This window comes from Anabrus simplex, chromosome 14 (assembly GCF_040414725.1).
Source record: "Anabrus simplex isolate iqAnaSimp1 chromosome 14, ASM4041472v1, whole genome shotgun sequence".
Classification (NCBI taxonomy): Eukaryota; Metazoa; Arthropoda; class Insecta; order Orthoptera; family Tettigoniidae; genus Anabrus; species Anabrus simplex.
The window spans coordinates 22,944,331-22,959,767 of NC_090278.1; the positions used below are offsets into that span (position 1 = coordinate 22,944,331).

The 15,437-nt window shown below is 38.2% G+C and overlaps 1 protein-coding gene across 4 annotated transcripts in view; it reads left to right on the forward strand.

Annotated features, from left to right (window-relative positions):
* The window catches only part of LOC136885771 (gastrula zinc finger protein XlCGF57.1-like), a 712,640-nt gene that overhangs the window by 443,050 nt on the left and 254,153 nt on the right, over nucleotides 1–15,437 (forward strand). For 3 of the 4 annotated variants that reach the window (XR_011018961.1, XR_011018963.1, XR_011018962.1), the window contains one exon: nucleotides 13,822–13,901. The exons of the other annotated variant lie outside the window; for it this stretch is intronic. The gene's annotated coding sequence lies outside the window, so the exon portion shown is untranslated. The remainder of the gene's footprint in view (nucleotides 1–13,821; nucleotides 13,902–15,437) is intronic. 4 annotated transcript variants of the gene reach the window in all.

Here is a 15,437-nt window from a genome sequence, read left to right on the forward strand (position 1 = left end):
CGAGTCCTTTGTATTTCTTTTCGGTGTACAGTATGCCAACTGGAGTATCCGTCGGTAACTGCAATATCTCCTTTGTTGCACTTTTAATCATTTTATCGCTATCGGATAAGAATTTCTGTGCGATTTACTTGAACCTGCATGTCAGGAAAGGGTACACCAGAGTGGGACAGATTGAGGAATTCAGTACTATGAGTTTTTGGTCTTCCTTAAGCAGTGGTGACGATGTTAGAAGTTGGAGTTTATTGTGAAGGTTTTTCATTACAGCAGTCTCGTCGAACACTAGAGTATCCCTAAAGGTAGTTCCAAGATAACGAATTTGTTCGCCGTCTCCAACTAAGTCAATCCTACAGTCTTCCTCCGTGGATAGTATTATCCTTCAAGATGAATGGAAGATATTTAAGTTTGAGAAAGTTAAGGCAAATTAAAAATCTGTAAGTTAAAAGAACCAGAAACCTCATATCAATCTACAACTTCCATGTGGGAAAAGGAAATATCCTGAAGTAGCAGATACAATTAAGATATGTTTCACTCTATCCTGTAGGAGTGCAGATGTAGAGAGCTTTCTCTCAGATGAGCCAAGATTTGACCAATGACAAAGCATCGCCCATGTCACCAGGAATATTAAATACAAGAATAAATATTCAGGATGCTTTTAAAAATTACTGCAGTAAAACAAACCACAACTGATCTTGTCACAACGAAGCAACTGACAATGACAAGATCTGCTCACTCTTGCTACACTGCTCATCCAGAAAGGAAAGAATGAGCACCAAATGAACTTTATGGAGAGGAAGAAAAGTACATCAAAATTGGAGAAGTAAATAAGAAATGCAACTTAAATACTGAAGAATTTGAAGATTTCAAGAAACTTAAGGAATAAAAGTGAAGAAATGGCAACTAGTGACAAGCCTTTTGAACAAGTAAAATTGAAGTTAAAGAAAGCTGTGTAATAAATGGTCTTGGCAATATAAAGGTTACTCAGGGAATGAATTTCATGGAATGATAACTTTAAAACAAGAGAAAGCTTGTATATAAAGAAGTAGAATGCATGCAGAAGAACTTAGATGGATGTCTTATCTTATAACAAACATTTTCCAGAAAAAATAGTAATTTAATGGTTCATAGCAAACCTTTTTAGTTATTGATCTAATATTCATATTATAGTACTTCTTTTTTTATTGTATTATGGTAGTATTCTGATAAAAATTAGAAATTAAGGGCAAATGACAGATTGCTGTAAGAGGTGATGTAAAGATTGTTTTGTGAAGAAGATATGCAATGTGTTTATTTTTGTTTTATTTTAGAAAAAAATTAGTATATCAATACTGAGTGGCAGCCTTGAGTTTTGTACAAATTATTCACCCACTTCCAGACACAGGTCCGACAGTGAGCTGCTGATAAGTTTTTTCTTCCTCTGCCAAGTATGACTGCTGTTGTTTATTAAGTGGCTTAAAGTGTTCTGTCTCCTGAATTTCCTCCATCATGACTTTGATACTGTTCCTTGTATGATTCTTTCAACAAATGTAAACATCACTTATATTTTTCTTAACTAGCATACCTATTCTAAAATACTTAGGTATTCATAATAGGATATATTGCAGTTGATTTCGATGAGAAAGACTTTGGTAGAGGAAGATGGTACAGTACTGTACTACAGCACCCTGAAGATAATCTCTTGCTCTAAACAGACAGTGATACAGCCCACGAGTCTATTGTAAAAGGTCCAATCACATTAAATTTTCAAATGTAATATCTTATGTAGATCTCACAAAAAAGCTTTACCTCTTTTTCAACTCACAACCTTCTGCCCTATGAAAGGTCAACTATAAAGCAAGTAAGTTAAAAATAATTATACCCACCAAGTTATGCACAACCTCCATCATAATGTCTAGTGATCCTTCAGAACAGTACTTCTGAGGATTTCAATTCAAGAAGAAATAAATAGTAGTTTGTATATGCCTAAATGTGTTTATTCATGATTAAATAAAGGACCTCAAATCTGTATCGCATGTTCCTTTTTTTCTTTCTTTTCTTTTTGTGTGTGTGTAGTCCATATAGGGTTAATTATCAATGTTGCAAACAAGAGTTTTACAGTGATGCTCATAACTTGCTACTTTTTGCATTAAAATCCTGAAAACAGTGATTGATTAATTCTGTGTATTATTTACCTACATACTGACTATATATTTCAAAACATTCTAAACCCTTTTCTTTACAACACGCCACAAACACATATCTCATCTAACACTGATATCACAACATTTTGGGCTGATGACCTAGATGTTAGGGCCCTTTAAACAAGCATCATCATCATCATCATATCACAACATTCCAAACTACTCATTACTAACTGAAATAACAACTGCTTTTGATGTGAAACACTCAAAGCACAATGTTCATAGTCGCTTTAAATCAAATGTTGCATGATACTATACACTCACTGACATAGCTACTAGGTGTGCAAGACCACCCCTATTTAATTCACAAAAATCTAAATATTGTTGCATTATTGTTCTCAGAATTTTATAAACATTTCCTTGTTTTTCCTTCCCATTTACTTTGGTCTGAATATTCTTCCTCCATGCTCTGTCAACATGCCATGAGCAAAATAATCTCATGGTTGCAGGTCCCATGACTGCATTCCAAGCATTGTAGAAGGCTTCTGCCAAATTGGACATGAAGACCTTTGGGGGTACACAACCAACCTCATTGTTAATGTATGTGAAAAATAGAGACAATATTTCCTGGTCACTTCTATTGGAAATCAGAAATGCACAAGGAAAGCCCTGTCTTAAGTCATCCAGAACTAAAAGCGTTATTAACTCAAACCCATAGCTATTAAGCCCATGCGTTCCATCAGTGCATATACAGTCACTACCATATTTCTTTAATATTTCACTTTGAGCACTGTTCATAATAATTAAAATAAAGTCATCACTAATGAGGTTTGGATGCTTTTCACTGGTGGTCCCCTGAGGTTTATAGAATAATACACAGGGACTGTCACCTGAATTAACTTCACTGACCCAGGCCTCAACACTTGTACCATCCTCCTGATGTCTGACAGATTTAGAGCTCAAGTTAAAACTATGCTCAATATTATACAAATCCTGTTTTGTGATTAAATGAATTCTTTCAAGCTTTGAGTCTGTCACAGATTCGCAAATTTTGTCCAGAATAGCTTGAAAGGGAATCTGGTTGGCAATATCTGTTGCTAATGTTTTCCTGTTTGGCTAATGTTTACTTCACACATTCCATTTTCATGTTCAATTAGTCAAATACTTGCTGGACAGATCTCATCAACTTTGTTGCTTCCCTGAAGCTTCAAGTGCCTGATGCCTTTACTTTCAGATACAAAAAAAGCCTGATCGATGACACACACAGTAATGTTTCTTCATGTTAACTGCTGCAGTGTAAGAACCCCTTTTCTTTACATACTGTGAATATGTTTCGCTTTCAATGTGCTGTTTCCACTCTAGGAAGCTTGAGAAAGAAGGAAATTTTTTATCCTCTGTCTCAGGTCCTCCAATTAAGTTTGTGTGGCACTGACGCTCGTGCTGTTTTAAATTATAACTGTGCGTGAACTGTTTATCACAAAATTTACAGTGGTGCGGAAGAGATGTCCGCCCTTTAAACAATGCGCAATTTCATCTAGTTTCTCTGGATGGGTCTTAGAAACATGTTTCCTAAGGTTTTTATTATACTCATAGCTTTAATCACATTCAGAACATGAGTATTTCTTAACGTTGCTCATTATAACGCTATGTAAGTAGGCCTACCTAAACTGAAGAAAAACTAAATAAACACGCGGCACGTAACTAAATACACACTATAGCTGGGCACACCAAACGAAATACACTAATCCCACAGGTACAGTAACGAACACTATGCACAAGTAGATATTCGAAAATATACACACGTAATTTTATTCTCAAACCACTCGTACAATAAATACACTTTCCTGCTGTCAACACGAAATCGTCACTGCCCGGTTCTCTTCGTATCTATTCGTAGTGTAGCCTACCTTATAAACACTACTATAGTTCGTTCGTTCGTTCGTTCAGCAGATCTCCTACAGTTCGTTCTTTTGCACTGTCAACTCAAAGCCAGTGCGCCGTTCGGAAATCTTCGGCGTGTTCCGTAAGTGTTCGGCCGTGGTATCCAGGTGGAGCCCGAGTACGGGCCGTCAGGGGCTAACGTCGAGTCTCGCTTTGGGTTTATGTCCACTGCTGTCAGGATGATGGATGGAGGGGTAGGGAGAGTTGCTGTTGTGGGGGTAGGGGCTGAGCTGGGCGTGTCATTCGTCAGCACTATGGCGCGTGCTATGTTCTGTTTGTTGATTGTTTTGAGATAGTGATTTTTTAAAGCGGGGATGATTTTCTTGAAAATGGTATTGGTTTTTTCTGTAATTTCATTTATGTTGTAATTGGGATTGGCGTATCGGTCTAACAATATGTAAAACTCTTCTGTTATATTGAGCAAAAGGCCTTTAGGGTTTATATTTAATATTTTCATATCATTTGCGATGTTTGTGAAACTGTGTTTGTATTCTTCGATGTGCTGGCCTATTGCGGAAAAATGATTATGTTTTACGGCATTTAAGTGTTCATTATATTGGATTGTGAAGTTTCTACCGGTACGTCCAATATAGCTGGTCTCACAATTGTTGCATCGGATACGTATATCTACTCCTGACTGATAGAACTTGTTGTTACTATTGATTGTTTTAGTATTGCGTAAGATGTTAGTGTTATTGTGCGTGGTCTTGAATGCTATTTTTAAGTTATGTTTTTTTGAAGATGTTGGTTATGGGATATATGTGTGTGTTGTTGAAAGTAAATAATACGTAGTCCTTTTTAGGTTTGTCTATTTTTGTCAATCTGGTTTTTGGTTGAGGTTTGATTTTATGAATAATTGTATTGATCATTTCTTTCTTGTATCCATTATTTTTAGCCATTTCGTGAATTAGGCGTATTTCTTCTTTTAAATCACATTCTGATAACGGTATGTATATAGATCATGCTGTAATAAGCTGATTTTTTATTAGTATTGGGATGGATGGAGTCTATTTTGATCGTGTTCGATGTGTGTGTGGGTTTTCGGTATATTTTGTATGATAAGTTGTTTTCGTGTCTAGTTATTGTTATATCGCGATAGTTTAAAGTGTGATTGCTTTCAGTTTCTTTTGTAAATTTTATGCAGGGGTCTATTGTCTTAGTCTTTCCAGTATGGTATTTTCGTTAGTGAATCTATTGTCAATGATGACGAAATGTCAACAAATCTGCACCAAAAAATATATTGTCTATTTTGCTAATGGATGTGTATTCTAAGTAGTCTATGTAGATTTCGGCCAGTATGCCAGAAGCAGGAGACCCCATTAGTAGGCCTTGTTGTTGGTAGATTGTATCGTAAAATCTAAAATAGTTGTTATTAGTGGCGAATTCAAGTAATTTTATAAATTCTTCAATTTCTAGATTGCTTAAATTGCTGTGGTTTCCGTTCTCCATCTCCGCCACAACCAGCTTATCATTAACGCCGTGCGTCTATCTGACAAGTACTTCATTCTGAAATCGTGAAGCATCAAACGAAATCACTTCCTTTCACATAGCTGTACTTTGATTACGTACTATACCTATTTATTTCTTTATTGACCATGTAAAACCTACAGATTACTGGCGAATACCGAGGCAAGAGAAGCAAGGTTTATTTTTTATTCCATAATGCAATTTGTAAGAGGCACATGGGGACTTACAACATAAGTATAAGATTCCGCCCTCGTGCAAAGACTGTCAGTGGCAGTTTCTCACAGATCAAAAAACTGAAAAACCCACCCGTGAGTGGGATTACAAAATACAATGTTTCCAGGAATGTTGTAAATATTTTAGCCTCGTCATTCGGAAGGTAAAAACGAACTCATGATCCCCTCATGACAACATTTCTGCAGGTAGAGGGCGGTTACGAATATAAAGTAAAGTACAAATTATTATTATTATTATTATTATTATTATTATTATTATTATTATTATTATTATTATTATCGAATACGCCAAGGATCCTATTCCCATACCGCGTTAAGGCCCTTCCTGTTTTATTTACGGCGAGTGCATAGTTTGAACTGAGCTGACACATCGACTTTTCGCTGGAGACTTGGATTTTCCGTGGAGTTTAAATTCCACGCGAGCGGCGTAAACACTGTACACAGAAACGCCGGTCAGCTGCGCGGTCTTTTTTCACCACGTCTTCCACAGTCCGCAGTGGATTCTCATCGCCTAGGCTACTGTAAACGTTTAAAACAATTTGGTTTAGATTTCCTACTTAATTTTTCTACACTTTTCTTAAGTTAGATTGAATTATTTCTATAGTTTTCTTGGTGGGAATGTTGGGATACATGTTAGTTATATCGAATGAAGCGATGGTATGGTACTGCTCTATTTTTAGTTCTTTGGTTTTGTTCGTGATTCGATCTATCCACCTCACCTTCAGCATTCTTCTGTAACACCACATTTCAAAAGCTTCTATTCTCTTTCTTTCTGAGCTAGTTATCGTCCATGTTTCTCTTCCATACAATGCCGCGCTCCACACGAAAGTCTTCAAAAACATCTTTCTAATTCCTACATCAATGTTTGAAGTGAGCAAATTTCTTTTCTTAAGAAAGCTCTTCCTTGCTTGTGCTAGTCTGCATTTTATGTCCTCCTTACTTCTGCCATCGTTAGTTATTTTACTACCCAAGTAACAATATTCATCTACTTCCTTTAAGACTTAATTTCCTAATTTAATATTTCCTTCATCACCTGCCTTCGTTCGACTGCCCTCCATTACTTTTGTTTTGGACTTATTTATTTTCATCTTGTACTCCTTACCCAAGACTTCGTCCATACCATTCAGCAGCTTCTCAAGGTCTTCCGCATTCTCAGATAAAATAGGTCTAACAATATTATCGGTAAATCTCAAGGTTTTGATTTCCTCTCCTTGGATTGTGATTCCCTTTCCAAATGCCTCTTTGATTTCCTTTACTGCCTGTTCTATGTAAACATTGAAAATGAGAGGGACAAACTGCAGCCTTGCCTCACTTCTTTCTTGATTGCTGCATCTTTTTCAAAGCCCTCGATTCTTATCACTGCGGACTGATTTATATACAAATTGTAGATAATTCTTCGTTCTCAGTATTTGATCCCAATCACCTTCAGAATCTTGGTGTCCAATTGCCCTGAAGAGTTGACCAAGAGGAGTTGGATAGGATAGATGAAAGTGAGGAGACCAGCACAAGTAAGTGGAAGCAATGCCAGGACTCAGCTAAGGGCCCCGTGGTCGCTAACCCACGCTCCAAGCTCCTGGGGCCCCTTTTAGTCGCCTCTTACGACAAGCTGGGATACCGTGGGTGTTATTCTATCGCCCCCACCCACAGGGGGATCTTTAATGATTCGAAAAGCCAACATAGGCCTAATTCGTGTCTTTTAATGTGGTAGTCGGAGGCAGTGAAGTGATCTAATGAATCTGTAACCCATAAACTGAAGTCTCAATATTTAAAATGTAAATTACAGACTCAGTATGACGTCCCAGGCGACCAAAGCGAACCTAATTTGCCCCCCCGCCACACACACACTTCTGTCCGGATGTAGCAATTATCCACTTCTCCTTTAAAACTGGATCGGCTGGAAATGATTGAAAACTCCAACTGTTCTCCTTTATTTTTGACGAATTACAGTACGATATAACATATTTTATAGTGTATATGAAATTTACGTGGAGTTCATTTGAACACCAACAGTAAGTGAAATCTATAAGTAACCGTATTAAAAACACTTTTCTCCATATGTTAATACACTGCAGCACATGCAAACTATAGCACGATGTTGAGACATCTGGCGACGGTACTACGAACCTGGCTGGGGACGGTTTTTATGCTCAGAACCAGCGCACACTTCCCGGCCTTGTATATCTCGTAGGCAACGACTTGAATCACATATTGCGTTTAACATTTTCAAAATGGGCTCTGCCATGATGATTTGTGGTGTGCAGCTTGTTACAAATAATATCATCCTATTCCTGAAATCACATCTTGATCAGCTGACTGCAGTGAAATAGTAAAGGTTGGAACCCATGATTGCTGGAAGGAAGATTGAATTATGTATGGTTACTTAAAACCTATGCATGTCCATTTTTCTTGAAATGATGATATATTATTTTTTGGCATATGAATCAAAGTTCACTTCCAGAAAAATAGATGGTTGTTTTATATGTCCACTAGCTGTACTACCCGGCGTAGTCCGGTTGGTTTAGGATGTTTACTTTTAAGATTAGTATCACCAGTTAGTTATGTTAAAGTGAATTTTTATAGAATTCCTTTCTGGGATATGGATTTTTACCATCTATTATATAGTTTTAGAGATATTTAGATGTGTTTGATTTCAAGTTTTAAATGATTTCATTTTTTAGTAAAATTTTATCCTTGTGGAAGCTCCAATTGATTGGGAAGTATTTGATCCTTTCAAAAAGATAATAAGTGATAACTTCATGGATTTATCAGTCATGGTATAGATATGATCTATATGATTTCAACTGTCATTGAGACTCTCACCAATCAGCCTTGAGACCCCAAAAGCAGTGGATTCAACGCTAATCTCGGTCATTTTATACTATTCACTACAAAACCCCTTTCAGTGTACCGTCCCTATGGAGGCTGAACGTCGACTTAAACGATATTTAGGGGGTCACAACAATGAATTCGACATTAATATAGGTTATTTTCTATTATTTTTAAATAATGGAAGCTGTCATGCCCTCCCATTCCCCACCCCCAGCGGGGATTGGTGTTTTATCTCCATAGTATTCTTTTTTCCAGATGGTAAGTCATATATGTACCAAGTTTTGTTGAGAGCTATTTTGGAATATACCCACATACATCCATATATGACGGTTGTTTTTACTTTCATTTTCACCCCTTCTCCATACCAATTGCGGTGAAGTATGACTTATCCATCCAGAGTGTCACAGTTCAACTCAGCGAACTCGTAAACATTAATATCAATCACTTTCGTTTATTTTTCTATTTCACCACCTCCACGAGGAGTGCTGCTGGTGTTTTACCCAATAGTTACTTTTTCAGATAGTAAGTCATACATGTACCAATTTTGTATGAGGGCTATGCTGGAAGAAACATACACACAACAGCAAATGATCACATCAGTAAACTGAATAACTCTGAATACCCGGTCAGTTTTCAATATAGTTTTCCAATAAATATATTTATTTTGATTACCATATATATATATATATAATAGGTACTGTAAATAACGTCTTATTGTATTTAAACTATTTTATTTTGTCTCTTAATAAATAATCAACTCAACAATAACTTATATCTTCTTCTCCATGCTCATTGTCCTCTTATTTTCATTATTTTCTCAAAGAAAACAACATATGTGTTGGTACCTTTCAGACTACTACATAAGCGCCTAGCGTTGCATATGTGCAACACCCTATATTTCCGAAACTAAACACGTTTGCTTCAAAATAATGGATCTTCCTTGAATACTACCCTATCCTAAGAATGTTTATACAAAAATTGAACATTTCAAAAAATAAAAATAATCGGGCTGTCAAGGGTTTTTTAATGCTTTGTGGATTGCTGAATACATTCCAGTGGTCTCTCTTGTATTCCCCATACAGTGGTGAATGTGTCATTGATGTTGTTCGAGTGTCTGCAGACTAGCCATTTCCACTGACGTAGCCAAAGTTGATCATGTTGACCTGTTCCCGGTACAAATAACAAACCATGTTAACAGCATCATACAACACACATCAACTCAAAGGGGAGACCCTACTGAGTTTTAATTTTTCTACAATTCTTATCTGATTTTCACCAAATTTTGGTAGTACATTGAGATAAGTAAGTTTAAGCTAATTATAACATTTGAATGAATTTGAATGGATATTTTTCAATTTATAACCATTTTTTTGAAAAAGTACATCATTTTCAAAATGTCCCATGCACAATATTTTTGGAAATATTTTCTTGAAACTTTCTCACAATAGTCACAACACATATTTTAATAATAATTGGTATTCATTTCATAAACAATCCATTGGTTATCCAATTATTTTCATTTTTCTCGCTACACCTCATAACCATGTTAAAACCTATGAAAATTTTTGATTTCACACCCAATATCTCTGAAAATTATAATTACATTTTAAAACGGATTCCAAGTTTCATGAAACTTATAACGTAGAGTGTGTGGACAAAGTTTGAAGGTAATCGTGCAAAAACTGTTGTGCAAGGAACGTTTTAAACATCTGAAATTGTTAGTTCTGAGAAAGAGATAGTTTTATAAATAAACATCTGTCAAGTAATAATACCTTCATCAGAACTTCCCAGCACCTATGTTTCTCCTTCCTTAGCCCTTTTTCTCTCTTCAGACACTGCTTTTGACTGCTTCTGCTTCTTGCTAACAGTTTTTTGTCTTCTTTACTATTCATGGCACTTTTCTGCTTCCTGTCTCTGTCACGTTCATGACCCACTTTATAAGTGGTTTCACTCAATTGTCTGCCATTAACTGCCATTTTGACCTTTTTGACAGGCTATGGAACCCATATTGAACTCCCCCACAGCATTTACAACAGCCATGTCCACCCTTGCTTTGGAAACAAAGGTCTGTTTAGGGCACTTATGCCAAATAACAGAGTGTAAACTCTCATTTGGATTTTGAGTTTTTCCCTAATACACCTTTTCAACAAATCATCAAAAATAAGATAACAGATGGCAGCACTAGGCCATTCCTAAACATCATGCTCAAGAATCAAGTTGATACACAAAAGAATCTTTGAGCTATGCCACTTTATCTGCAGAGAAGTGGGCGTGTCCATTCAGACTGAAGTGCACGTGTCATTTTAACGCCCCCGCAGAGCATTTAAAAATGGCCGTACGAGCAAAACAATTATATCACAATGCGCGGCAAGGAAAGAAATATCATCTGATGGGAAAATCTCATTTTCGGTTTGTGGACCATTTTTGACTGAAAAACTCAGTAGGGTCTCCCCTTCCAAACAGCTTGAAGACTGCACGTCAACAGGCTGTACAGGTGGTGTTCCATAGGGCACCAGTGGTGCCATCTTGGTATGACGATTGCATCCTTCCCTTCCTCCCGCATTTGTTGCTCTTTTCAAGCCACGTCCAGTCCTTCTAATTACAGTGTTTCTGTACATTGTCATATATATGTTGATGTGGATGGTTTTGTTCCTTTCCATCAGGAATTATGTAGTAATACAAGCTTTCACAGCTGATGTCAACTGTCGGGCTTTGATTTTCTAAGATACTGGGTCAAACTGACATTTTAAATGTGTTGAGGCATAAACTATGTTACGAAAGCCCTTATCAATACGAAATGACGCAGTCTCACTGAAGCTCATACTTCTGTAGCATTGATAAGATTCTCTCTTGGACTGGTGTTTTGTAGACCTGCATTTTATTCATTCTTCTGTTGTTTGGCAAACTTGACTGACCTGTAGGCCAGGCCTTCTTCTTTCCTGTAGAAAGCTTCAAGTACGGTACTTCGAAAGCAAACTGGTGAAGCATTCATTGGACATGGAGATCAGTAAAAGGATACTGCAGGGAAATGTACACTGACTGACAGAGCAAATGCAACACCAAGAAGGAGTGGTCAGAACTTTATGCCAATTGCAGGATAGACTGACGTCACTGAGGTATGCTCATGATGTGAAATGCGCCGCTGTGCTGCGCACGTAGCGAACGATAAATGGGACACGGCGTTGGCGAATGGCCCACTTCGTACCGTGATTTCGCAGCCGACAGTCATTGTAGAACGTGTTGTCGTGTGCCACAGGACACGTGTATAGCTAAGAATGCCAGGCCGCCGTCAACGGAGGCATTTCCAGCAGACAACTTTACGAGGGGTATGGTGATCGGGCTGAGAAGGGCAGGTTGGTCGCTTCGTCAAATCGCAGCCGATACCCATAGGGATGTGTCCACGGTGCAGCGCCTGTGGCGAAGATGGTTGGCGCAGGGACATGTGGCACGTGCGAGGGGTCCAGGCGCAGCCCGAGTGACGTCAGCACGCGAGGATCGGCGCATCCGCCGCCAAGCGGTGGCAACCCCGCACGCCACGTCAACCGCCGTTCTTCAGCATGTGCAAGACACCCTGGCTGTTCCAATATCGACCAGAACAATTTCCCGTGATTGGTTGAAGGAGGCCTGCACTCCCGGCGTCGGCTCAGAAGACTACCATTGACTCCACAGCATAGACGTGCACGCCTGGCATGGTGCCGGGCTAGAGCGACTTGGATGAGGGAATGGCGGAACGTCGTGTTCTCTGATGAGTCACGCTTCTGTTCTGTCAGTGATAGTCACCGCAGACGAGTGTGGCGTCGGCGTGGAGAAAGGTCAAATCCGGCAGTAACTGTGGAGCGCCCTACCGCTAGACAACGCGGCATCATGGTTTGAGGCGCTATTGCGTATGATTCCACGTCACCTCTAGTGCGTATTCAAGGCACGTTAAATGCCCACCGCTACGTGCAGCATGTGCTGCGGCCGGTGGCACTCCCGTACCTTCAGGGGCTGCCCAATGCTCTGTTTCAGCAGGATAATGCCCGCCCACACACTGCTCGCATCTCCCAACAGGCTCTACGAGGTGTACAGATGCTTCCGTGGCCAGCGTACTCTCCGGATCTCTCACCAATCGAACACGTGTGGGATCTCATTGGACGCCGTTTGCAAACTCTGCCCCAGCCTCGTACGGACGACCAACTGTGGCAAATGGTTGACAGAGAATGGAGAACCATCCCTCAGGACACCATCCGCACTCTTATTGACTCTGTACCTCGACGTGTTTCTGCGTGCATCGCCGCTCGCGGTGGTCCTACATCCTACTGAGTCGATGCCGTGCGCATTGTGTAACCTGCATATCGGTTTGAAATAAACATCAATTATTCATCCGTGCCGTCTCTGTTTTTTCTCCAACTTTCATCCCTTTCGAACCACTCCTCCTTGGTGTTGCATTGTCACTGTCAGTCAGTGTATTTCACCAGAGAGGGAGGAACCTGGCCCAGAAGAATTAAGTGTAAAGGGGTGATGTATAAGGTGTTTTATTTCCCCATACTGACATGCAGCAGAGATCTGGACACCAACAAAACCAGTCACTGAGATGAAATTTTTGATAATTTATGATAGGAAATACAAGAGCGTACAGAGTAGCAATGAAAATATAAGGAAGGAAATTGTAGTAGAGAACCTTTCAGACAGAATGGTGAGAAACGGAAATTGTTTGGTCATATTACGAGGATGGAACAGGGAAGGATACCAAAGTGTTTGATAGATGCAAAGATTAAAGGAAAGAGGACAAGGGGTAGAGCCAGACAAAGGTGGTTGGACTCGACCGTGAGCAGTAGCCTATACCAAGAAGGGAACTGGATTGAAGAGCAGAATTGTGGTTGGATAAAAGAGGATGGAAAGATACCATAAACATCCTGATCTATGTGGAGCTGGTAGAGAGAAATTGATCATGATTAGGTAATTTAATCTTCAGAAACCATGTCTCCAATTAGTTGTACTGAAATTTAGAAAATATTTATATTTCTTTCACTATTTATTTGAACAATTTCTCCATTAATTATGGCACAGGTCAATCCACTCAATTTTATGATTTATCTTTCTTCAGTTTGTTTACTATATTTCTTAAATGAACACAGACTGTCATTATTCTACCTTACAACTCTGTTAAGAATTAAGAATTATAATTTTTCTTAAGAATATGAATTAGTCCTTCCTTTTGTATATATAAATATTATTTCATTTTATTTTTTTAGGCATGATCAATATCGAGAAGGAAGCATCTATAAAATTTGAAGGATTTTGGCTTGAGAATTCAGAAGAGTCGTCTACCCAGGTTTGTACTTTTATTTCCTTAGATCTATTAACCATTGTGCTGCTGGAATCTGAGCTATGTGTTCCACCAGTATTGTTGTCGAGTTAACTCAATTTGAATGTTGCCTTCTCAGTGCTGCCATTGAATAAACTCCATTTTCTTTAAACATTCTTGTATGTTATTGCTATCTGTTGGCTATGTATTCAGCTACATGTATACATAGCAGTGAATTAAATACATTTATCTTCTTTTAATCATGCTTCGCCATATGAACATAATCTAAACTGTAAGGTACCAGTTCTTTCATTTTTGGAGCTGTTTAATATGTATGCAGATTTCTGTTGTGATGAAAGTTATTTAGGGATCTTGATAACATTTTGAAAAGTAGTAGTAGTGATCCAGTACCATGGAGTAAGGACAGAAGTGGTAATTAAATTAATGTGCCTTTCACATGGTCCAGCAGAGTTTGTGCCTGGAGTAAAACATGCTTACCATATTTATTCAGCTATAACAGCCTTTGTCGCTCCTAATTTTCAATTTCAAAACTAGGGGAGACATGTCTTAAGTTGGAATGATTTAAAAGCAGAAAAACAAATAGCTAATTTCTTTAAAGAAACACTATACTTTATTTATGCAGAAAGAACATTTGAACAGTTATGTGTCGGCATCCTGCTGAAATACCACAGCTGGCTAGGCACATGACTAAGCACAGCGCAGAGATAAAGCCGTCACCATGTGGCAACTTCCTGAAACACAAGATACAGGGTTCTGTTACGGACTAACTGTTATGGAATCTATATATATAAAATAAGAGTTTTGTCTGTACATTGCTCAGAATTTGAAAAGAATTGTATTTCTGTATCGGTCATGTCCATAGCAACAAGGAAATGCACTTTTTACTTTTCCGTAATTTCTGTCTGTCTGTCTGTCTGTCTGTATGTATGTATGTACACGCATCACAAGAAAACGGCTGAAGATAATTTAATGAAAATCGGTATGTGAAGTCGGGGGATGAGCCACTACAATCTAGGCTATAAATCATTTTACTCACGCTGAGTGAAATGGTAGTTTAGGGGAAGGCCTAAAATTTAATCATCAAATATTTTTTTTATTAGTGGTCCTATCGATACATACTACATAACGAAAGTTATATAGAATTAAATTTCCGATCATTTATGTCATACATTGTTGCCGTACCGGCTTTGATAACACAGATATTCAGGAATTTGTATTTTTGTTGCCAAGTCCATATCAACGCCGAGCCACGAGAAAACGGGTTAACAGAATTTAATGCAAGTTGGTATACAGAGTCGGGGAATAAGAAACTACAGTCTAAACTATAAACAGTTTTATGTACCCTGTATGAAATTGTAGTTTAGGGGAAGACGCCTAAAATTTAATTTTTAAATACCTATGTTATTGGTCCTATCGAAAAGTACTACATAACAAAAGTTATAGAAAATACAATTTCCGACCATTTATGTTTTATTCAATTTTACCGTAGCGACTATGATAAGAGTGGTATTTCATAGTCGGAAGAAAACTAAATGTGAAGGC